The sequence below is a fragment of the Somniosus microcephalus genome, chromosome 1, assembly GCF_052327205.1.
Source record: "Somniosus microcephalus isolate GS21.2 chromosome 1, FLI_Smic_1.0, whole genome shotgun sequence".
Classification (NCBI taxonomy): Eukaryota; Metazoa; Chordata; class Chondrichthyes; order Squaliformes; family Somniosidae; genus Somniosus; species Somniosus microcephalus.
Genome location: NC_140987.1, coordinates 453,898,992 through 453,923,669, shown reverse-complemented (window position 1 = coordinate 453,923,669; position 24,678 = coordinate 453,898,992).

The following is a 24,678-nucleotide window of genomic DNA, read 5'->3' as shown; positions in this document are numbered from 1 at the left end:
CAAAAGGGTTTGGACGAACTTGTCCCGATTCACCTCTTGGAGCTGGCCCTCAGTGAGCACCGGGGCTAGTACATGGGTGGGTGTTCGCATGATCCTCCCAGTCATTATCTTGTGCGGGGAGTGCCCCGTACTTTTGGACTGGCTGGCCCGGATCCCCATGAGGACTAGAGGCAGGATCTCCGCCCACTTCTGGGGTGAGCCCATTGCCTCTTTCCTCAGCTTTTCCTTGAGGGTCCGGATCATGCGTTCAACAATCCCGGATGACTGGGGATTGTGCGCTACGTGCCACTTCCCTTCAATGCCCAAGAGCATGAGGGTGTTCTGCATCACTTGGCCGGTGAAATGACTCCCTCGGTCGGACTCAACAAACCGGGGGAGCCCCCACCGTAAGAACACTTCCCGGACCAAGATCTTGGCAGTACCCAGCGCCGTAGCTGTTTTACACGGGAAGGCTTCTACCCACTTGGTAAACACATCCACCAGGACAAGGCAGTACTTATAGCCTCCCTGGGCGGTGGGCAGGGGCCCTATGTAGTCGACCTGTATCGACTGCCATGGTCCCTCTACCCTCCTGATGTGCCCCATGGGCACCTTCCTTTTCTGGGGGTCTGGGTTGTTTGCAGCACACACAAGACAGCTTGCACAGAACTCGCGGACATCGTCTCGAAGTCCCGGCCACCATCCTGCCTGCTCTACCCGTTGCCAGGTAACCTCAGGCCCGGGGTGTCCTGCCCCTGGACCCTCATGGGCCAGTTGAAGGAATTCCCTCCGGTGCTGCTGCGGCACAACCCACTGTTCCTCCCGGAACAACATGCCTTCCTTGACGGAGAGGGCTGTCGTACTGTACGGACCCTCTACCTGCTTGCCCTCAGCAATAGCATTGAGGACTGTTTTCAGGGCGGGATCCAGGGTTTGGACGGTCTTTAGGTCTAGGGGCGGTGTCACCCCTGTGTTCCCTGGAGTCCCGTCCCTGCCTCGGATCGCTGCCACGGGTCCGGGTCCATAGGGGTCCCAGAAAATGCCGTTGCGGGCACCCTCCCTGGCTAGTGCATCCGCCTGCTGGTTACCCTGACTGCGGGGTTCTGCGGTGGAATGAGCCTTCACCTTGTGGATGAACACCTCCCCTTCCTCCCCCACTGCTGCCAGGATCTTTTCCAGCAAGGGCTTAACTGTTAAAGGTCGTCCGTCCGCGGAGGTATATCCGCGACGAGACCAAATGGCCAGGTATTCCGTACACGAATTGCATGTGAACATGCTGTCCGAGCAAATCGTGTATGGGGTTGGGAAGATCTCGGGGTGGGTAACCACATACGCCACCGCGGACAGTTCAGCCTGTTGTGCACTCATAGTGCTGGGGAGCCTAATCGCCAGGGCAATGTTTGCCGCGTGGTCATAAACTCCACGCCCTGTGAGTCGTTCGCCAGCAGATACCGTGCTGGAACCGTCTACGTAGATCTCGCGGCCTGTGGGGTATATCCTGGCCTGTAAACCTATGTTGACCTCCCATACCCCTTTGACGGAACACCGATGGGCTGTTCCGGGATATACCATGTTGGCCGCGAGCTTTGGCTCGCAAAGACCTTTAACCTTGAGATCCATCTGGGAAAGGAGGAGGGTCCAGCGCGCAATCCGAGCGCTGCTTACGGTCCCATCCTTAATCCTTCCATCCAGAAGCATCTTTGTGGGTGTGTGATGGGTGAGGAGTGTGATGGGAGAGGTTCCTGTGAAGATCGCTGATCTGTTCACAGCCCAATGCGTGGCCAGGAGATGCCGTTCGCAATTGGAAAAACTCCTCTCCACATCCGTAAGCACCCTGGAGGAGTAGACCACCGGCCTCAGCTTGCCGTGTCGCTCCTGGAGCAGCACGGCGCTCAGGCTGTCTCCACTGGCGGCTACTTCCAGGAAAAACTCCTCCCCCCCATCTATGGCCCCGAGGGCTGGCGCGGTCTGCAGGTCCCTTTTCAACTTCTCGAATGCTGCCTGACAACCCTCGTCCCAAGACCACTCGACTCCCTTGTGTAAGAGTCGGAGTAGCGGGGCTGTTGTGGCTGCATAGTCCTCGATGAAGTCTCTGCAGTACCCGGTCAGTCCCAAAAAGGACCTCACACCCGTTACTGTGTTGGGAATCGGCAAATCTTGCACCGATTCCCGCCTAGCCTTATCTATGGCTCTTTCCCCGGCGTGGATGGTCAGACCCAAGAATTTCACCTCCTGCTGGCTGATCCGTGCTTTCTTTGGGTTTACTTTAAAACCCTTCCTTTCCAGTAGCTCCAATAATTCGGCTAATAGTGGGCCGTGCTCCTCCCTTGAATCCGTGAACAGGAGCAGGTCGTCCACATACGGCACTATCTGATTGGGCTGGCTAAATTCCTTTAAACTTCCTGCCATGCACTGATGGAAAATGCTGGGGCTGTTGTGGAAACCCTGTGGCAAGTAGTTCCAAGTGTACTGTTGCCCTTTAAAAGTAAAGGCAAACTTGTACTGGTCCTCCCGCCGCAACGGAATGGACCAAAAACCGTTCGAGATATCCAGCACCGTGAACGTGGTCGCGGATGCTGGAATACTCCCTATTAGGTCGGCAACTGCTGCTACCGTGGGCGCGCAGGCTGGGATGTTACTGTTGAGGACTCTGTAGTCCACCGTGGCCCTCCATGAATTGTCCGGCTTCCTTACCGGCCATAATGGGGAGTTCACGTGAGTGGCTATCGGCCTCAACACGCCCTGCTGCACCAATGAAGATATTGCTGTCTCCATGTCGGGTTCTGCTTCCTTGGGGAAGTTATACTGCTTTTGGGGTCGGGTCATGGGGTCCCCGTCTACGCTGACCTCAAACCCGGTGACCCTCCCACAGTCGTGCTTGTGGGTGGCAAATGCGGTCAGATTGTCCGACACAAACACTTGCAAGTCCGTTGGGACGTCCGCGACCATAAGCTCGAATTCGTAACCTCCTGACGGCTTCATGGTGCACAGGGTCCCCTTTCCTCCCTTCCCTGGGATCACGACTACCTTGCCTAGCCCATTCTCGGCTCCCCAGAGAGTGTGATTTCTAAGGTCCACGAGGATCCTGTGTTCCACCAAGAAATCAGACCCGAGGATGCCTTTACCACCCCCCTCGTTCCACTTCATCAGGATACACGTCCATGTGGTGTGGAGTGCTCCCAAATGAATGGAGAGCGGGATGGAGAACGCGCCAGCCTGTTCTTTGCCTGTGAAACCCGCTAATGAGAATGGAGCCTGGGTAGACAGAGGTGAGGCAAAAGGTTTAGCTGTGTGGATCACGGTACATGATGCCCCCGTATCCAACAGGTAACTACCTTTTTCCTTCTCTACCTCCATCTCCACAAGGGGTCTTCTCCACGCGTCATATCGGAGCGGACACAGGTAGACGGGCTGCGCGGGCTTTAGTCATTGGGGCACTGTGGTTGGGGCTGGGGGAGCAACAGGGCCGTTGGCGACTGCCACCTTCCCTTGCGAGGTCATTAGAGACCGCATTGCCTCTAAAACTGACTCGATCGCAGCGGGATGGATCGACACATCGGCTCCTTTCTCCCGGATGGGCGTTTGGGCTGGGGCTGAGGGAGCTTTTCCCTTTAAATCCTTCCAGGGATTTTTACAGTCCCGGCGCCAGTGACCCTCCTTCCCACACCCGTAACAACTACTCTTGGCTTGGGGAGGGCGATTCTCCTCCTGATGCCACTCCCTTTTAACAGGAGCTGCAGGCCTCGCTTCATGCACCTTTCCCTTCGGGGGAGGTACTTCCCTACTCCTGCTGTTCCTGTAACCTATCGTGAGCTGATCAAGTACTATCTCCTCCATGGAGCGGGGGTTATTGGGGTCAAACCATGTTTTGGCCTGCTCCCTCACCTGTGGCAAGCAATTGGTGACCAGGCACCGGAGCCAATGAGCCCTTTGACCAGCGTCCAGCCTGTCCCGGGCCGGCCCGCCCGGGCAGCTGCGCCGATACACTGGCCACAACCTTCCGGTTAAAACCCGTGGGGGCTCTCCCTCTAGCTGTACCGTCCTACCCAATCGGAGGAACGGACTTCCATCATCTTCCCCCATAATCTCCAGGACCTCGTCCCGTAAATCCTCATACTCCCTGTGCCCTCTCTTGCTCTCGTCAGAGAGACACTGGAGGATCGAGCTGTCCAGGGAGAACAGCAGCATTCTGGACTGCTCTCCCCCGTCGCAGTCATTAACTGCTGCGGTCTGCTCCACGTCCCTAAAATGGACGGAGGGATCTCCTGACTCGGAGAGTTTTGGGATGTGGCTTATCATTGCCCTTAGCTGTTGTGCGCTGTGGGGCATTACGATCTGATTCATGAGGGGTCCGTCATCGCCATCCTCGTTGTCCGGACCGAGCCTCCGGTGTCGAGCGGGACACATCGGTGCCGGCTTCGACCCTGCAACCTGGGGTTGCTCTACCTCAGGAATCTCTTCGTCTAACTCCACCGTTTCCTCCCCCGCAACAAAAGACTCATCATAGCTGGGAGGTGCCGAAGGCTCAGTGGTTGGTACCCCAACTGCCTCTCGCGGAATCGGTCTTTTGGATTCCCTGGCTAACTGTAGCTGGCTCGCTGGTGGGTTTATGAGACACACCAAGCCGTTTGCCTTCGCTAGGGCCGTTCTCAGGTCCTCTAGCTCCCTTTGGCAAGCGCTATGGTCGGCGTTCTCAGACCTATCCTCGATGGCCATCTTGTACGCTGCTCTAGCTCCCAGAATACTCTCCTCCTGTGCCTTTACCTGCTGAGCTAGGCGGACACACCTGTCTCTTATTCTTCCTTCACTGGACTTGGCCTCAGTGACCTGACACTCCAAGTAATCTATCTTGGCCTCATGGCGATTGGTTACGGAGTGGCGTTCCTGATTCAGCGCGTTGAGCGATGCAATCAGTCTCTTTCCTCCCGCAACTTTTTCCTCTACTTCTGCTAGTAGCCCTTTGATCTGGGCTGTCTGTGCTACAACGACTTGGTCCAAAAGCTGGACTTGCTTCTTGTAGCACATCAGCCAGACCGCTTTTTCTACAGATCTTTTGTGCTCTTTGCTTTCTGTCCACTTGATGGCTGCGCCTAGCAGGCGCCTATCTCTTAATAGGTCGGATATCCACTGTTTTGTAAGGTTTACCTTCCCAAAAACATAATCAGCTATTCTCTCATCCATCACATTTCGTTTATTCAGACCTTGATCTAAAACACTACATTCCTGCTGCCAAGGTCCTGCCGCGGTCGCCTTCTCTGTAGGGGGTTTCTCTTGCTTGCTCTGGTCTCCTGCCAGGCTTCTTGCAATAATTACCCGTGAGTGGTTCGACCCACTCGCCCCTACGGTTCTAGACCTTGGACTTAGTTGCAGGGAGCTGTAGTGCAGAGAAAAACTCAATAGACCAGGTCGAATAGCACGAAATGGATGCCTTTATTGAACAGTTTGCAGCATTATAAGATACATGTCATATGCACAGATTAAAGCAGCTACAAGCATGCACACATCTATAAACTTAACTCTATAGAAATGGGGAACACACAGCACATCGTGAAAGGGGTAACACATTACAACTACCCTTAACCCCCTCCCCGAAACCTAACTAAGTTTCGATTTGAGGGACTCGGGATTATGCTCACCACTTTAAGAATTGCGAAAAAGGCTTTGCAGCCTTTCGACACAGCTTTCCGTCGTCACGTGGGTTTGGAAGCTTCTGGCGCAGCTTGTTTTCCTCTTGGTTCTCCTGCGATGTAGGCAGCCGATACAGCCTTGGTGAGCGCTCGCCACGGATGGATCCGTTACCGATGTGATGTTGAAGAACTGGAGTACCCGGGCCCTGAGTGTCTTCTTCTCCGGCCTGGGTCGTCGATGATCTCCCGACAAAAGTACCCGGGCCTCCCTCGTCGTCTTCCCGTCGTGGCCGGGCCTTGCCTGGCCGAGCTGGCTTCCAAGCCGAATTCTTCTCGTTGGCTTCTCGTCGTGGCCGGGCCTTGCCTGGCCGAACCTCCCAAAGTCGCGGAACACACGGCTGAACACCCTGCTGGACACCGTTTACCGAACCATGAACCGAACACGTTCCGAACCGAAGTTCCGAACCGAAGCTAGAGTCGAAGCTCCGAACCAAAGAGAACCACCCAATGGACTTTACTCAATCCACAGTTATACTTTTTGGAACATTCTTATCTCCCGCCAAATCATAATCCTGTCTTTGTAATAATTTTGGCGGGCAGAACTCTCTGCAGGGGTGTTTTGTCTTCATAACGGGAGTCGGTGATAGCTGAACTGGCCTTCCTGGGCCGATAATGTCTTTGCTTTGTTACCGTAACTTGGTTTGTATATTGATCGGTCTGGAGATTGCCCTGGATGGCTGTTAAACGGCTTCTCTTTGTACAGTGTAATGGGTTAAAGCGTTCGTTCAATTGTCCGCCCATTTCTTGATGGGTCTCACCCTGCCACCCAAATCTGTCCTGTACTTATAATCTAATCAATATGTATGCTCAGTTCCATGAGTTTCGGCTTCCCGAAACTGGTTTTCGCGGGCTTTAAATGCCCTCAATCCACAAGCCTGTCTGGCTTGCAGTAACAGAAATTCAAATGGTCCCAGAAGCTGGTCACGAGGTCTGGCGGCCATTTTGTGTGCCCTTTTATCAAAGGTTTCTCTGTAAAAGCTTCTTTTGGTCAATAAAGCTGTTTTATTAACCCTATTTTCCTACGTGATTATTTAATGAAAATTTCGCGTATCTTACAGATCCCTCATTTTTAAACAGTGACCCCTAGATTCTCCCACAAGAGGAAACATCCTCTCCACCTCCACCCTGTCCAGACCCCTCAGGATTTTATATGTTTCAATCAAGTCACCTCTTACTCTTCTAAACTCCAGCGGATACAAGCCTAGCCTATCCAACCTTTCCTCATAAGACAACCCGCCCATTCCAGGTATTAGTCTAGTAAACCTTCTCTGAACTGCTTCCAATGCATTTACATCCTTCCTTAAGTAAGGAGACCAATACTGTACACAGTACTCCAGATGTGGTCTCACCAATGCTCTGTATAACTGAAGCATAACCTCCCTACTTTTGTATTCAATTCCCCTCGCAATAAACAATAACATTCTATTAGCTTTCCTAAATACTTGCTGTACCTGCATAGTAACCTTTTGCGATTCATGCACTAGGACACCCAGATCCCTCTGCATCTCAGAGCTCTGCAATCTCTCAACATTTAGATAATATGCTTCTTTTTTATTCTTCCTGCCAAAATGGACAACTTCACATTTTCCCACATTAACTCCATTTGCCAGATATTTGCCCACTCACTTAACCTATCTATATCCCTTTGTAGCCTCCTTATGTTCCTCTTCACAATTTACTTTCCTACCTACCTTTGTGTCATCAGAAAATTTAGCAACCATACCTTCGGTCCCTTCATCCAAGTCATTTATATAAATTTGTAAAAAATTGAGGCCTGTGGCATACCACTCGTTACATCTTGCCAATCAGAAAATGACCCATTTATGCCTACTCTCTGTTTCCTGTTAGCTAGCCAATATTCTATCCATGCCAGTATGTTACCCCCTACACCATGACCTTTTATTTTCCGCAATAACCTTTGATGTGGCACCTTATCAAATGCCTTCTGGAAATCCAAGTACAGTACATCCACCGGTTCCCCTTTATCCACAGCACATGTTACTTCCTCAAAGAACTCCAATAAATTGGTTAAACATGATTTCCCTTTCACAAAACTATGTTGACTCTGCTTGATTACTTTGAACTTTTCTAAATGCCCTGCTATAATGTCTTTAATAATACTGTAGCTTCTAAAATCTTCCCTATGACAGATGTTAAGCTAACTGGCCTGTAGTTTCCTGCTTTCTGTCTCCCTCCCTTTTTGAATAAAGGGGTTACCTTTGCTATTTTCCAATCTAATAGAACCTTCCCCAAATCTAGGGAATTTTGGAAAATTAAAACCAACGCATCAACTATCTCACTAGCCACTTCTTTTAAGACCCTAGGATGAAGTCCATCAGGACCCGGGGACTTGTCAGCCCGCAGCTCCAACAATTTGCTCAGTACCACTTCCCTGGTGATTATAATTTTCTTGAGTTCCTCCCCCTCTTCCATTTCCTGATTTACAGCTATTTCTGGGATGTTACTTGTATCCTCTATAGTGAAGACCAATGCAAAATAACTGTTCAATTCAACTGCCATCTCCTTATTTTCCATTATTAATTCCCCAGACTCACTTTCTTTAGGACCAACGCTCACTTTGTCAACTCTTTTCTTTTAAAAATATCTATAGAAACTCTTACTATCTGTTTTTTTTTATTTCTAGCTAGTTTTCTCTCGTACTCTAATTTTTCTCTCCTTATTAATCTTTTAGTCATTCCTTGCTGTTTTTTATATTCTGTCCAATCTTCTGACCTGCCACCCATCTTTGTGCAATTATATGCTTTTTCTTTAAGCTTAATACTATCTTTAACTTTTTTAGTTAACCACGGATGGTGGGTCCTCCCCTTGGAATTTTTCTTTCTTGTTGGAATGTATATATTCTGTGTATTTTGAAATATCCCTTTAAATGTCTGCCACTGGAACTCTATTGGCCTATCCCTTAACCTAATTTGCCAGCTCACTTTAGCTAGCTCTGCTTTCATGCCCTCAGAATTGCCCTTATTTAAGTTTAAAATACTAGTCTTGGACCCACTCTTCTCTCTCTCAAACTGAATGTAAAATTCAATCATATTATGATCGCTGCTACCTAGGGGCGCCTTCACTATGAGGTCATTAATTAATCCTATCTCGCTGCACAATACCAGGTCTAGTATAGCCTGTTCTCTGGTTGGCTCCAGAACGTGCTGTTGTAAGAAATTATCCCAAAAACATTCCATGAACTCCTCATCTATGCCACCTTTGCCCATCTGATTTTTCCAGTCTATATGCAGATTAAAATCCCCCATGATTATTTCTGTACCCTTCTGACAAGCTCCCATTAGTTCTTCCTTTATACTCCATCCTACCATGTGGTTACTGTTAGGGGGCCTGTACACCACTCCCACAAGTGACTTCTTGCCTTTATTATTTCTCATCTCTACCCAAACCGCTTCTACATCCTGGTTTCCTGAATAAGGTCATCCCTCTCTATTGTGCGAATACCATCATTAATTAACAGAGCCACCCCTCCACCTTTTCCCACCTTCCTGTCCTTCCTAAATGTCATGTACCCTTCAATATTCAGGTCCCAATCTACGTCATCCTGCAGCCATGTTTCTTTAATGGCTATCAGATCATATTTATTTATTTCTATTTGTGCTATCAGTTCATCTGTTTTGTTTCAAATGCTACGTGCATTCAGATGCAGAGCCTTTAGTTTTGTCCTTTTATTATTTTTGTAACCTCTAGCCTTATCTGTTGATTTTCTCTTAGATTTGTCCTCTCTATCCCTTCCTGTCACGGTCTGTTTATCATTTCCCAAATTAATACCTTTCTCTATTGCCTTGTCTCTAATCTTTGATTTACCACATCTTCCCAAATTTGATCCCTTGCCCCCACTATTTAGTTTAAAGCCCTCTCTACCGCCCTAGTTATACAACTCGCCAGAACACTGGTCCCAGCACGGTTCAGGTGAAGACCGTCCCAACGATTTAGATCTCACTTTCCCCAGTACTGGTGCCAGTGCCCCAGGAATTGAAACCCATTTCACCCACACCAGTCTTTGAGCCACGCATTCAACTCTCTAATTTTATTTACCCTATGCCAATTTGCTCGTGGCTCAGGTAATAATGTATTACCCTTGAGGTTCTGCTTTTTAATTTAGCCCCTAGCTGCTCATACTCTCTCTGCAGAACCCCTTTCCTAGTTCTACCTATTTCGTTGGTACCTACATGGACAACGACCACTGGCTCCTCCCCCTCCCACTGCAAGTTCCTCTCCAGCCCAGAGCAGATGTCCTGAACCCTGGCACCGAGCTTGGAACACAGCCGTCTGGGCTCTCGCTCTTGGCCGCAGAGAACTGTATCTAGCCCCCTGACTATGCTGTCCCCAGTGGCCACTACATTCCTATTAACTCCCCCTGCTTGATGGCTTCCTGTACCTCGGTGCCATGGTCAGTTTGCTCATTCACACTGCAGCCACAGCTTTCATCCATACAGGCAGCAAGAACCTCAAACCTGTTGGACAATTGCAAAGGCTGAGGCTCCTCCACCTCCTGGGTCCCCATACCTGCCTCACTCGCAGTCACATCCTCCTGTCCCTGACCACTGACCAAATCAGAAGACCCGATCCTAAGGGGTGTGACTGCCTCCTGGAATAAAGTATCCAGGTAACTTTCCCCCTCCCTAATGCATCGCAGTGTCTGCAGCTCGGCCTCCAGCACATCAACTCTGAGCCGAAGCTCCTCAAGCCGCAGGCATTTACTGCAGACGTGTTCGTCCTGGATCAGACTGGCATCCAGGAGCTCCCACATGCTGCAGTCGCAACACATCACCTGCCCTGCCATCTTTATTGAGTATTAATTAATTTATTTTTATTAATTAATCATTAACAAACCCTACTTCACCTAATAAGATTTATTAATGCTGGTAAACTAGTACTAATGAATCCTTACAATTACTAATAAATTTCCTGGGCTTTAAAAGATAAGGGAAGTGAGCAAAATACTCACCAACCAATCACTTACCCTTTTCCCTGTGATGTCACCTTTTATTTTTCTCCTGATGCGGATGGGGGGGGCGGTGTCACAGAGCCGAACTCCCACTGGTTCGCTGTCCCCTCCCGTGCAGCTTTTTAGCTCCTGCTCTCCTGGAAGCTGACAAAGATAGAAAAGGAAAGGAACAACTAACTAACTAGCTCACTCACAGCTTAACACTCTGTTCCAAGCTGCACTCTAGCCTCCCTTACTTATACTGCTGAGATTTAAATAAGTGAGCGCTCTGCCAGTTACAGAACCAGATTAGATCAGTTAATTAATTAATTACTCTCACCTGCTCTCCAGCACAGAGCTTGCTTAGTCCTGCCCAAGCCTGGAAGAAATTTAAAACTTGAAACAGTAAATTTAAATTAAGTTAAATGCTAATTGCAAGCACACAAGACTAGATTTTACATAAAAAAAGAGTTAACCTTTAAGATTCACTCCCTCACTTAACAAACTCGCAGCTTAAAACTCTGTTCCGAGCTGCACTCTGTCATCAGCCGGTTTCTTTAAAGGGACCATGCGCATATTTATATTGACAGTTGTGCTGTCAGTGTTCTACAGCATTGGAGTGCTGCAAATACAGACAAGCACTGCACAAAGGTACACGGCTATACCCAGGCTATCCCATGACTCCCTGCATATGCTTATGGAGGGAGTCACAACATGCAGGGATGTTCTCTTCCCTTCCCATGGGTGGAAGAGACCTCCCCAGGAGACCAACGCAGCCTAGTTGCACATTGCACAGGAGGGCAGAAGCAGGGATGTGGTCAGGAGCACCAGGCTGCAGTCGCACAAACCTTTCAATGATCCCAGTAGATCAGGAAATTTTAGTACAAAGCCACACTCAACCTCATCCTGCTGTACCACTCATCACATCCCCATCACTCTGCCTTCCCTACCCTACTCCTGCACATCCTTACTCACACCAACTTACCTTGCACCTCCACCCATCCCTCTCTATCTACATTACCACTTCCCCATCTCACTAGCCACCCCTCACACTCACCCTCATCATAGTGCAATCATACCAACTAACAACACGCAAGGGTAGGCACTTGTGTGGGGTAGGCACTTATGTGGTTTAGCCAATGTTTATGTAAAGTTTCTGTTAATGTGGTGTCAAACATTGAAATCTTTATTTTCAACACTTTGTGTTCTTGGACAGATTTGTGTGCAGCTTTGGAAGTGGTTTAGTGAGTTGCAGTGAATGGTGAGACAAAACGGCACCCCCCGCAATGGTGATGAGTGTGAAAGGAATGACTTGGGCATTGTAGGGATGCTTTATAGTGTTGGTGTGGGGTGATGCCAACCTGGCGCATCATGTGGCAACCAGGGTGTACAGCATCAAGTGAAGTAAATCTGGCCTCCCAGGCAGCAATGTGCTTGGGTGCTGATGCCCTGTGTCCTGTGCAGCATCAGGTGATTGCGGAGAAAGTTGGTGTTGTTGTTGGTGCTGCTGGTGTGCCCGGTGCTGTTGGTTTGCCTGGTGATGTTGGTTCTGTTGGTGCTGTTGGTGTTGGGGCTGATCATGGTGGGATTCTGAGGACCAAGGTGAAAGTATAAAGGCCACCCATGTTGATGGAATAGATGGCAGGTGAAGTAGAGATGACAGAAGCGATCTGTCAATGGTGGTTGAGGTAATGAAGTCAGACTGGATGGAGACTTGTGTAAAGACTTGCAGCATCCTGAATCTGTAGTGGAAATGCAGTTTAGAGAAGCTAGTGTTTAAGGGGACACTTCTCAATCAGCTGGAAGCTTCGACTTGACATTTGTAGCTGTCAACTCATCATTTGATTCAATGGCCATTGACCTCCTGCCTTAGCTTCACAGATGAGGTCTCGGCACAGCGGGAAACCGGTGGGCAACCTGTCAAATCCAAAAAGCTGGGAAAAAACCATTGACAAGTGGCTGTAAACAAGCCACTAATGATTTTAATTGCCTCCCCCACCGTTGCCTGTAGGGTCTGCTCAGTGTTGGCAGACCTGACATCGGGAAAGTCCAGTGTGCGCATTTTGACAGCGGGTTCCCAACCTGCTGTCAATCACTTTCAATTTAACAGCTGACCAGCCACCCATCTCGGCTGCTGAGCTGTTGTAGTTGATTGAGGGATAAATATAAGCCGGGACACCGGGGATAACTCCCCTGCTCTTTTTCAAAATTGTGCCGTGGTATCTTTTACATCCACCTGAGAATGTCTCATATGAAAGACAGCACCTCTGACAGTGCGGCACTCCCTCAGCACTGCACTGGAGTGTCAGCCTAGATTTTTGTGCTCAAGTCTCTGGAGTGGGACTATGAACCCAAAACTTTCTGACTCAGAGGTAAAGAGTGCTCACCCACTGAGCCACACAGCATCTTTGGAGAGAGAAACAGAGTTAATGTTTCAGGTCGATGACCTTTCGTCAGAACTGGAAAAAGTTAAAGTTGTGACAGGTGCAGAGGCAGGGAAAGGAGGGAGGGGAGGAAAGCACAAAAGGGAAGGTCTGTGATAGGGTGGAAGGCAGGAGAGATTAAATGACAAAAGGGATGATGGTGCGAGGCTATAGCGTGTGATAATGGGACAAGCTTTTGCCCTTTCGCCTTGCACCATCATCCCATTTGCCATGCAATCAATCCCGCAACCTCACCCTATCACAGACCTCTCCCCCTTCGTCTGTTCCTCCCACCCCCTGGCCCCTGGCTCTGCACTTGTGTGCAAACTATTACATTTCTAACTTCTTCAGCTCTGATGAAAGGTCATCAACCTTAAACACTTAGACGAGTTTAATACAACATTATCTTTGCCCTGAAAAGGAAAGATCAAACGGAATGTTGTGGCCAAGCAACGAGTGGAAGTTTCATTCAACTCCAGCTCGCTGTCAGTCCAATTATCGTCAGCATTACTGAAAATTTGACAGCTCCTTTGAAATGTGAGTCATTTCCATTTACTTTTATCAACCTGTGTGCGTCATCATTGATGCTTCCTCCTGCACTTTGCGCTCCTAGTGCAGCGTTGTAATCTAAGAAGAACACGTAATCTAAGATAGTTAATTAACCAAGGCGTTTCTCATTCTCCAGTGAAGTCCCAGGGGCTGGGCTGGGAAATCTCTGGGTCTCAGCAGCGGGAAGCTGTGTCAGAACCAGAATCGATCAGTGTCCTGAACTCCAATACGTACTTTCCTAATGATGAGTTGTTCTCGTGTCTCTCCTCATGGTTTGTAATTGTGCCCATTTCCAAATGATTTTAAAAAGCTTGTTCAGAAATTGAATCAGATTGTTAAAGTTCCCTCACATATCGAAGCCCAACTCTTAATTCATGCAACAGCAAAACGTCAACAGTGCGTTGGGTCATGACCTTTGTAGGATGAAGATTTACATTCGGTTCCGTATATCCAGTAAAGAGCGAAGACAGGTTGATCTTTCAGGTGTCAGCTGAAAACTAGAAGGAAACGTTTACTACCAAACATTTTCTGTTGTTTCTGGCAATCTTTTATGAATCAATATCCTGGGGGTGGTGGGGGGGGGGGGGTGGGGGAAGAGGGGGTGGGTAGTAGTTATGTTGCTTGAAGGGGGTAAATTCAAAACAAATCTGCAGAATCGGCCCAGAAATTCGGGTTGGGAGCTTCCCGCGGGTGCAAGCCTCTGACCTGCACTTACCTAGCGCGCCGGCCGTTTTGCTGTGGGCCTGCATGGGATTCCGATCCTGGGCCTCCTCCAGCTGCCGGCGCGCAGTGCTTGCGCATCCCAGGGGCGCAGTTAGTTCGATGCGTCCCCTGGGATCACGTGGGCCATGGAGAGCCAATGGTAGCAGGGAATGCTTCATTCATAAGTTTGACAGGAAGAGCTGTCAAAACTATAAATACTATAAGCCCCAAAACAGCACTAAAACTTCAAATAATTTTTTTTTAAATCTCATTTTTAAAATATACTATAAATTACATGAAATAACTATTTAAACAATAATTTACATTTTTGAAAAAATTAATTACATTTTCTAACGGGGCTAAAAATAAACTTACCTTTCTTTAAAGTATTTAAAAATAATAAACCTGTGGAAAAAATGTTTTAATTTTAATTAATTCACCACTTACCTTGTAAAAAGCAGGCCTTGCGACTGCTTTTTACATGTCTAACTTCTGGAGACTTACCCTCCCGGGAAAACCTGCAAAAAAAACGTAAGTTCAATGCGCACGCGCTGCCTCTCCCGCGCACGTGTTCGACCTCTCAACCCCTTCTTTCAGGGGAACGGAAGTGCTGGTTTCCTGCGCGTGCGCAGTGCATGCATGAAACTGGCACTTCCATTGGGCTTACGAGTGAGTAACCCGTGCGTACTCACCCGTGGAGACCCGCATTTCTGGGTCGATATTTCAGTGAGCGAGTGGGCAATCTATGGAACAGGCTCCCTAGGGAGACGGCGGAAGCAGTTAGTATTGATCCATTCAGATGCAACTTAGACAGATTTCTTTCAGAAAATAACATCTCAGGACACAGTATCTGAGTAATTTGAGACATGACATGTGGTGAGTGCTCGGGAGGAACAGGTGACTTTGGACCTCTGGTCAGAGTAGAAATAGAAGGATATTTCAGATGAATACGTGGCTAGAGGAATGATGCAAGGGGGAGGGATTCAAGTTCCTGGGACATTGGAACCAGTTCTGGGGGAGGTGGGACCAGTTCAAACCGGACGGTTTGCATCTGGGCAGTGCTGGAGCCAATGTCCTAGGGGGAGTGTTTGCTAGTGCTCTGGGGGAGGGTTTAAACTAAAATGGCAGGGAGACAGAGGAAAGGGAAACAAGGATAAAAGCAAAAGATAGGAAGGGGAAAAACAAAAGTGGCAGTTAGAGAAATCAACGGTTTAAATCAAACGTGGCCACAGTAAATAATAATTCTAATAGGTCTAAGAGCGTTAAAAAAACAAGCCTGAAGGCTTTGTGTCTTAATGCGAGGAGCATTCGTAATAAGGTGGATGAATTGGCTGCGCAAATAGAGGTAAACGAATATGATTTGGTTGTGATTACGGAAACGTGGCTCAAGGATGGCCAAGACTGGGAACTCAACATCCAGTGGTACATAAGAACATAAGAACATAAGAAGTAGGAGCAGGAGTAGGCCATACAGCCCCTCGGGCCTGCTCCGCCATTCAATAGGATCATGGCTGATCCGAACCTAGACTCACGTCCACTTCCCTGCCCGCTCCCCATAACCCTTAATTGCCTTATCAGCTAGGAAACTGTCTATCTCCGTTTTAAATTTATTTAATGTCGCAGCTTCCACAGCTCTCTGAGGTAACAAATTCCATAGATTTACTACCCTCTGAGTGAAGAACTTTCTCCTCATCTCAGTTTTGAAATGGCAGCCCCTTATTCTAAGATTATGCCCCCTAGTTCTAGTCTCACCCATCAGTGGAAACATCCTCCCCGCATCCACCCCCTCACAATCTTATATGTTTCGATAAGATCGCCTCTCATTCTGCTGAATTCCAATGAGTAGAGGCCCAACCTACTCAACCTTTCCTCATAAGTCAACCCCCTCATCTCCGGAATCAACCGAGTGAACCTTCTCTGAACTGCCTCGAGAGCAAGTATATCTTTTCTTAAATATGGAAACCAAAACTGTACGCAATATTCCAGGTGTGGCCTCACCAGTACCCTGTATAACTGAAGCACGACTTCGCTGCTTTTATACTCCATCCCCCCTGCAATAAAAGCCAAGATTCCATTGGCCTTCCTGATCACCTGCTGTACCTGCATACTAACCTTCTGTGTTTCATGCACCAGGACCCCCAGATCCCTTTGTACTGTAGCACTTTGCAGTTTCTTTCCATTTAGATAATAACTTGCTCTTTGATTTTTCTGCCAAAGTGCATAACCTCACACTTTCCAACATTATATTCCATCTGCCAAATTTCTGCCCACTCACTTAGCCTGTCTATGTCCTTTTGCAGGTTTTTTATGTCCTCCTCACTCACTGCTTTCCCTCCCATCTTTGTATCGTCGGCAAACTTGGATACATTGCACTTGGTCCCCTCCTCCAAATCGTTAATATAGATTGTAAAGAGTTGGGGTCCCAGCACTGACCCCTGCGGAACACCACTAGTTGATTTGAGAGAGAGTGTGGTAAGTGGGAGAAAAAGTCATTTAAGTGTATTTTGTGAATTTTAGTTTGTTAAAAAGTTAATTATTTGAAGTGAGTTTAATTTTTTAAGTGTAAATTAAACTGCTGGGGAGTTTAAACCGGAAGTAGAATCCGGGTATAAAAGGGGCGGTACTAGTGCGGCAGCGCTGAGTGCGGTGCATTGAGTGGAGCGAGAGTTTGTAAGTGGGAGATATCGGGCAAGTGGGAGGTGAGGGGGTGTTTTTGCTCTGTTTTGTTCCCCACTCCCAGGCTTAGACAGCACTGTGGAAGTGGAGCAGCAAGACGAGTCAACCAAACAGGCCCCACAGACAGCATTCAAAGAGGAGGTTGGTGATCAGCTGGTTGGTAGGTTCTCTTCCTTCTCTTTTATACCTTTAAGTTGGTAAGTCCTATTGAATAGTGGTGTGATATTATCATCTATATCCAGGCAGGGTCTTCATAACTAATAATAAGAAAGTTAATTAATTATATAGAATGGAGCAGCTGATGTGTTGCTGTTGCGAGACGTGGGAGCCGGTGGACCCCATTGAGGCTCACGGTGATTACATCTGCGACAAGTGTTTGCTGCTGGAGGATCTCCAGCTCCGTATTGAGGTGCTTGAGACCGAGCTTCAGACACTGCGACACATCAGGGAGGAGGAGAAGTTCCTGGACTCTATGTTTCAGGAGGTAGTCACACCTATGAAATTAATTAATTCAGATGTAGTCCGTGGTCAGGGACAGGACGGTGTGGCTATGAGTGAGGCAGGTACAGGGATCCAGGAGGTAGTGTTGAAGGAGCCACAGTTTTGAGATTATTTCTCCCTGTGAGGGCGGGAGCAGGGACTGCAGGGAGGATGAGCAACCTGGCCACAGCACCATGGAACAGGGGGCCATTCAAGTGGGGGGAGTAAAAAGAAATGTGTATTGGTAGGGGATAGTATCATTAGGGGTATAGATAGGGTTCTCTGCAGTCGAGAGCGGGAGTCCCGAAGGCTGTGTTGTCTGCCCGGTGCCAGGGTTAAGGACGTCTCTTCTGGGCTGGAAAGAAACTTGGAGTGGGAGGGGGAGGATCCAGTTGTCGTGGTCCATGTTGGTACAAACGACGTAGATAGGACAATGAAGAAGGTTCTGTTAAAGGAGTATGAACAGCTAGGTGTCAAATTAGAAAACAGAACCTCAAGGGTAATAATCTCTGGATTATTACCTGAGCCACGAGCGAATTTGGCTAGGATAAATAAAATTAGAGAGTTAAATGCGTGGCTCCAAGACTGGTGTGGGAAAAATGGGATTTGCTTCTTGGGACACTGGCACCAGTACTGAGACAAGAGGGAGCTGTTCCGTTGGGACGGACTTCACTTGGCCAGTGCTGGGACTAGATTTCTGGCAAATCATATAACTAGGGCTGTAGAGAGGGCTTTAAACTAATTAGTAGGGGGGAGGTTCCTAGAGAGCAAATAATAAAAATGACTACGGAGAAGGTAGCAGTGGAGGAATTAAAAAGCAGAGCGTGTCAGGAAGGGACAGGAGGTATGGAGTAAAATGTAAAGTAGTAAAAGGGGAAAAAGCAGGAACTAAATGTCACAAAACATATTTGAAAATTCTTTATCTGAATGCACGTAGCATTCATAACAAAATGGACGAGCTAACGGCACAAATAACTACATATGGGTATGATCTTGTGGCCATTACAGAAACATGGCTGCAGGGTGACCATGACTGGGAATTAAATATACCAGGTTATTTAACAATCAGGAAGGACAGGCAGGAAGGAAGGGGAGGTGGGGTGGCTATGTTAATAAAGGAAGGAATCACTGTAATAGAGAGAAATTATATTGGGTCAAAGGATCAGGATAGTGAAACAGTTTGGGTGGAGATACGGAATAATAAGGTGAAAAAAACACTAGTGGGCATAGTCTATAGGCCTCCGAACAGTTGCAACTCTGTTGGATGGAGTATTAATCAGGAAATAGTTGAGGCTTGTAATAAGGGAACAGCTATAATTATGGGGGAATTTAACTATCATATTAACTGGACAAATCAAATTGGGCAGAGCAGCCTTGAGGATGAGTTCATTGAGTGTATTAGGGATGGGTTTCTTGAGCAGTATGTAACTGAACCAACCAGGGGGCAAGCAACCTTAGATTTGGTCCTGTGTAATGAGACAGGATTAATTAAAAATGTCCTAGTAAAGGATCCCCTTGGAATGAGTGACCATAACATGGTTGAATTCCATATTCAATTAGAGGGTGAGAAGGTTGGATCTCAAACAAGCATGCTGAGCTTGAATAAAGGAGACTATGAAGGTATGAGAGCGGAATTGATTAGAGTGGACTGGGAAAATAGATTAAAGGGTAAGACGGTACATGATCAGTGGTGTACATTTAAGGAGTTATTGTCAACTTCCAAAAAAAAAATATTCCACTGAGGAAAAAAGGGTGTAAAAGAAAAGATAGCCATCCGTGGCTAAGTAAAGTAATTAAGGATAGTATCCGACTAAAAACAAGGCCATATAATGTAGCCAAATCTAGTGGGAGGATAGAAGATTGGGAAGTCTTTAAAAGACAGCAAAAAATAACTAAAAGATTGATTAAGAAAGGGAAGATAGATTATAAAAGTAAATTAGCAAAAAATATAAAAACAGATGGCAAAAATTTCTATAGTTATATAAAAAGAAAAAGGGTGGCTAAAGTAAATGTTGGTCCCTTAGAGGATGAGACCGGGAAATTAATGGAGATGGCAAAAACGACGAACAATTATTTTGTATCAGTCTTTACGGTAGAGGACACTAAGAATATCCCAACACTGGACAAACAGGGGGCTCTAGGGGGGGAGGAACTAAATACGATTAAAATCACTAAGGAAGTGGTACTTGGTAAAATAATGGGACTCAAGGCGGATAAATCCCCTGGACCTGATGGCTTACATCCTAGGGTCTTGAGGGAAGTGGCGGTAGGGATTGTGGATGCATTGGTAATAATTTTCCAAAACTCCCTGGACTCAGCAAAGGTCCCAGCAGATTGGAAAACTGCTAATGTAACACCCTTATTTAAAAAGGGTAGTAGGCAGAAGGCTGGAAACTATAGACCAGTTAGCCTAACATCTGTGGTTGGTAAAATTTTAGAGTCCATTATTAAGGAGACAGTAACGGGACATTTGGATAAACATAATTTAATAGGACAAAGTCAGCATGGTTTTATGAAGGGGAAGTCATGTTTGACAAATTTGCTTGAGTTCTTTGAGGACGTAACATATAGGGTGGATAAAGGGGAACCAGTGGACGTTGTGTATTTAGACTTCCAAAAGGCATATGACAAGGTGCCACACAAAAGATTATTGCTCAAGATAAATAATCATGGGATTGGGGGTAATATTCTGGCATGGGTGCAGGATTGGCTAACTAACAGAAAGCAGAGAGTTGGGATAAATGCTTCATTCTCAGATTGGCAATCAGTAACTAGTGGTGTTCCGCAGGGGTCAGTGCTGGGTCCCCAACTCTTTACAATCTATATTAATGATTTGGAGGAGGGGACCGAGTGTAACATATCAAAGTTTGCAGATGATACAAAGATGGGAAGGAAAGTAGGGAGTGAGGAGGACATAAAAAACCTGCAAAGTGACAGAGAGAGGCTAAGTAAGTGGGCAGAGATTTGGCAGATGGAATACAATACTGGAAAGTGTGAGGTTATGCACTTTGGCAGGAAAAATCATAGAGCAAGTTATTATCTTAATGGCAAGAAACTGGAAAGTACTGTAGTGCAAAGGGATCTGGGGGTCCTGGTGCACGAAACTCAAAAAGTTAGTATGCAGGTGCAGCAAGTGATCAAGAAGGCCAATGGAATGTTGGCTTTTATTGCTAGGGGGATAGAATATAAAAACAGGGACGTATTGTTGCAGTTGTACAAGGTATTGGTGAGACCGCACCTGGAATACTGCATACAGTTTTGGTGTCCATACTTAATAAAAGACATATTTGCTCTCGAGTCAGTACAAAGAAGGTTCACTCGGTTAATCCCGGGGATGAGGGGGTGGTCATATGAGGAGAGGTTGAGTAGATTGGGACTCTACTCATTGGAGTTCAGAAGAATGAGAGGTGATCTTATTGAAACATATAAGATTGTGAAGGGGCTTGATCGGGTGGATGTGGTGAGGATGTTCCCAATGATGGGTGAAACTAGAACTAGGGGGCATCATCTTAGAATAAGGGGCTGCTCTTTCAAAACTGAGATGAGGAGAAACTTCTTCACTCAGAGAGTAGTAGGTCTGTGGAATTTGCTGCCCCAGAAAGCTGTGGAAGCTACATCATTAAATAAATTTAAAACAGAAATAGACAGTTTCTTCGAAGTAAAGGGAATTAGGGGTTACGGGGAGTGGGCAGGAAATTGGACATGAGTCTATGTTCGGAACGGTCATGGCCCTGTGGGTAACGGAGAGGGCCCAGGGACCATGTAGCATGGTTCTGCTCCTACTTCTTGTGTTCTAATTATGTGTTAGATTTCAGGAGATGGTTCTATTCCTGTTCCTGGCTGGTGTGGAGATCACCTTTTACAAAAGGTAAGTACTGTAGAAAATATAGGGACAGTGATCTCCTGGACGAGTTTCGATCGCCTAGATGGGTCAGATTTTTTTTCTCCCAAATTGGCCATTGGGTTTTGTAACGTCCGTGTGTAATTGAGACACGGAATGCAGGAGTTGGTTATAACAGGTGTTTACTGAATGGAGACAAAACTGGAAGTACTATGCAAGGTTACTACACAGGCTTATATACAGGGGTGGTCACTGCTGGTACTGCAGTATACAGGGGCTGCAGAATATCGTTACTTCTTCAGGTTACATACACTACAATTCCTCCCCTTTTAGCTAAACAGTACATAACATTCGATTAATAATTAAATAACATATTTACAATTACAGTTGCTATATACATTAGCTGAAGTTAATCAATTATAAATTCAGTCTTTGAGGAGGCTTCCTGATTCTGTCTTTGGGGTATCAGGTTCTTCTGGCAAAGTTGATTTGGGATCAACGTCGTTGTTTGGTTCGTCTGCTTCCAATATCACCGATTCTGAGGTAGATGCAATTGGTACTTCGATTTCATCACCAGGTGCATAGGATCGCGGTGTAGATTTGACGTTTTCCAGTGACTCTAGAATCTGGTCAGCATGGCGTCTTACAATGCTCTCTCCAGCGTCCACGGTATACATTAGAGGTCCTTGCCGTGTGCAGATCGTTCCTGGCTGCCATTTCTCTGTGCGGTAGTCCCGGGCCAAAACTGGTTGACCTATCTTGAAACTCCTGGTTGGCCTTTCATTCATACTCTGAAACTGCCTGTTCTCCACATCTCTTCTGATGTTTGGCTTAACCAAATCCAAGCAGCATCTTAGTCTTCGATTGAAGAACATCATGGTTGGAGTTTGGTTGGTAACCGCATGTGTCGCATTCCGGTAGGCAAACAAGAAGTTATCCACCTTGTGTTGTAGGGTTATGTCTTCATTACACATTGCCTTGATAGCCTTCTTGAATGTTTGAACGAACCTCTCAGCCAATCCATTGGTGGCTGGATGATATGGGGCGGATGTGTAATGCTTAACACCATTGTTCTTTAAGAACCTCCGGAACTCTTCAGACACAAACTGTGGCCCATTGTCGGAGCAAATCTGTTCAGGCAGCCCATTTCTGGCGAATATGGTTCGTAAGACTGTGATAGTTTTTTTCTGTGGAGGTTGAGGACATTTTTATTACCTCTGGCCACTTTGAATGTGCATCCACTGTAATTAAAACATCGTGTCCATAAATGGACCAGCAAAATCAATGTGCACCCTTTGCCATGGAGATGAGGGCCACTCCCATGGATGTAGAGGGGCTTGTGGTGGGGCGTTTTGGAGCTTCTGGCATCCTGTACAGCTCTTGGTCATCTCTTTGATTTCTCTATCGATTCCCGGCCACCACACAAACGCTCTGGCTAAGTTCTTCATTTTTACCCCTCCCAGATGACCCTCATGAAGCTCATTGAGCAGTCTATCCTTCAATTTGGGTGGAATTACTACTCTGGATCCACACATCAAGGTTGCTCGGCACACTGACAGCTGTTCTCTTCTCGGCGAGAATGCTGGCAACAGTGGTTCGCCATGTGCTGGCCATCCCTTCACCGTTAAATCATAGACGCTGGAGAGTGTCGGGTCATTTCGTGTTTCCTTTTCTATGTTTGCATTCATCACAGGTAGACATTCGACTATGGTCGAGTGGAATATCTCCACAGGATCCACTGCAGGTGCTTCTTCCACCATCGGCAACGGTAGGCGCGACAATCCATCAGCATTCCCATGCTGTTTAGTTCCTTTGTACTCGGTGTCATATTGGTGTGCCCCTAGGAAAAGGGACCACCTCTGTAGCCGTTGTGCTGTCATTATCGGGACGCCCTTCTGAGGGTTGAAAATGGAGACAAGAGGTTGATGATCAGTTAGTAGAGTAAATTTCTGTCCGTGCAGGTAGTGATTGAACTTCTTCACCCCACACACCAGGCCGAGGGCCTCTCTGTCAACCTGGGTGTAGTTACGCTTGGCTGAAGTTAACGAGCGTGACGCAAAAGCTATCGGCCTCTCTGAACCATCAAGAAATATATGTGACAGTACCGCTCCAATGCCGTAGGGAGACGCATCACACGCCAGTCTTATCGGTAGTGATGGGTTGTAGTGAGCCAATATTTCTCCTGAAGTGATCAGGTCTTTACACTTCTGAAAGGCCCGCTTACATTCATCGCTCCATTTCCATACTACTCCAGTTTGTAGTAGGGCGTTCAGTGGTGCAGAATTGTGGACAAATTCGGCAAAAACTTATGGTAGTAATTCACCAATCCGAGGAATGACCTCAGTTGCGACACATTTTCAGGCGCTGGAGCCTTAACTACCGCTTCAATTTTGTCAGGGGACTTATGTAACCCCTCTTCATCAATCACGTGGCCACAATACGATATCTGTTTCTTAAAAAACTCGCACTTGGGGCGATTGGCTCGTAGCCCATGTTCTCTTAGTCTAGTGAGCACCTGCTCTAGGTTGGCAAGGTGTTCACTGTCATTTTCACCTGTCACTAGGATGTCGTCCAAGTAACACTGAGTCCCCGGAATCCCTTGCAGGACTTGTTCCATTGCTCTTTGCCATATCGCCGGAGCTGATGCTACTCCGAATACCAGTCGATTATACTGGTAAAGACATTTGTGAGTGTTTATCGTGAGATATTTCCTAGAGGATTCTGCAACCTCCATCTGCAAATATACTTGTGCTAGGTCAATTTTTGTAAAACGCTTCCCTCCAGATAGTGAGGCAAAAATATCTTCTATCCTCGGAAGAGGATACTGTACTGTGTGAAGGATTGGGTTCACAGTCACCTTGAAGTCCCCACAGATGCGAACCTTCCTTGGCTCCTCAGACTTATTGTTTAACGTTTTCTTCATGACAGGAACAATGGGTGTCGCCCACTCGCTCCAGTCTACCGTAGATAACACGCCTGCATTCTCCAGATTCTCCAGCTCTGCCTCGGCGGCTGGGCGAATTGCATATGGTACCGGTCTTGCTTTGAAAAACTTGGGAATTGCATTCTCTTCTATTTTTATCGAGGCGGTTATGCCTTTAAGAGTTCCCAGTCCTTGTTGAAATACCTCTTTAGCGTTAGCTAAGATTTTTACAGTCGTCCAGGTGTGACGTCGTCATCCTTTTTACCAGCCACAGTCAGTGCCTGAATGGAGTGCCAGTCTAAACTTATCTTTCTGATCCATTCACATCCCAATAACGGTGGTCCACCATCTTGCAGTATGTACAGATACAATTTCTGTATTTCCTTGCCGTTGTATTCGACAGGCACCCTTATTTTCCCTCTGGGGTATACTTTCTGCCCCGTATACGTCTTCAAGACAATGGATGTGTC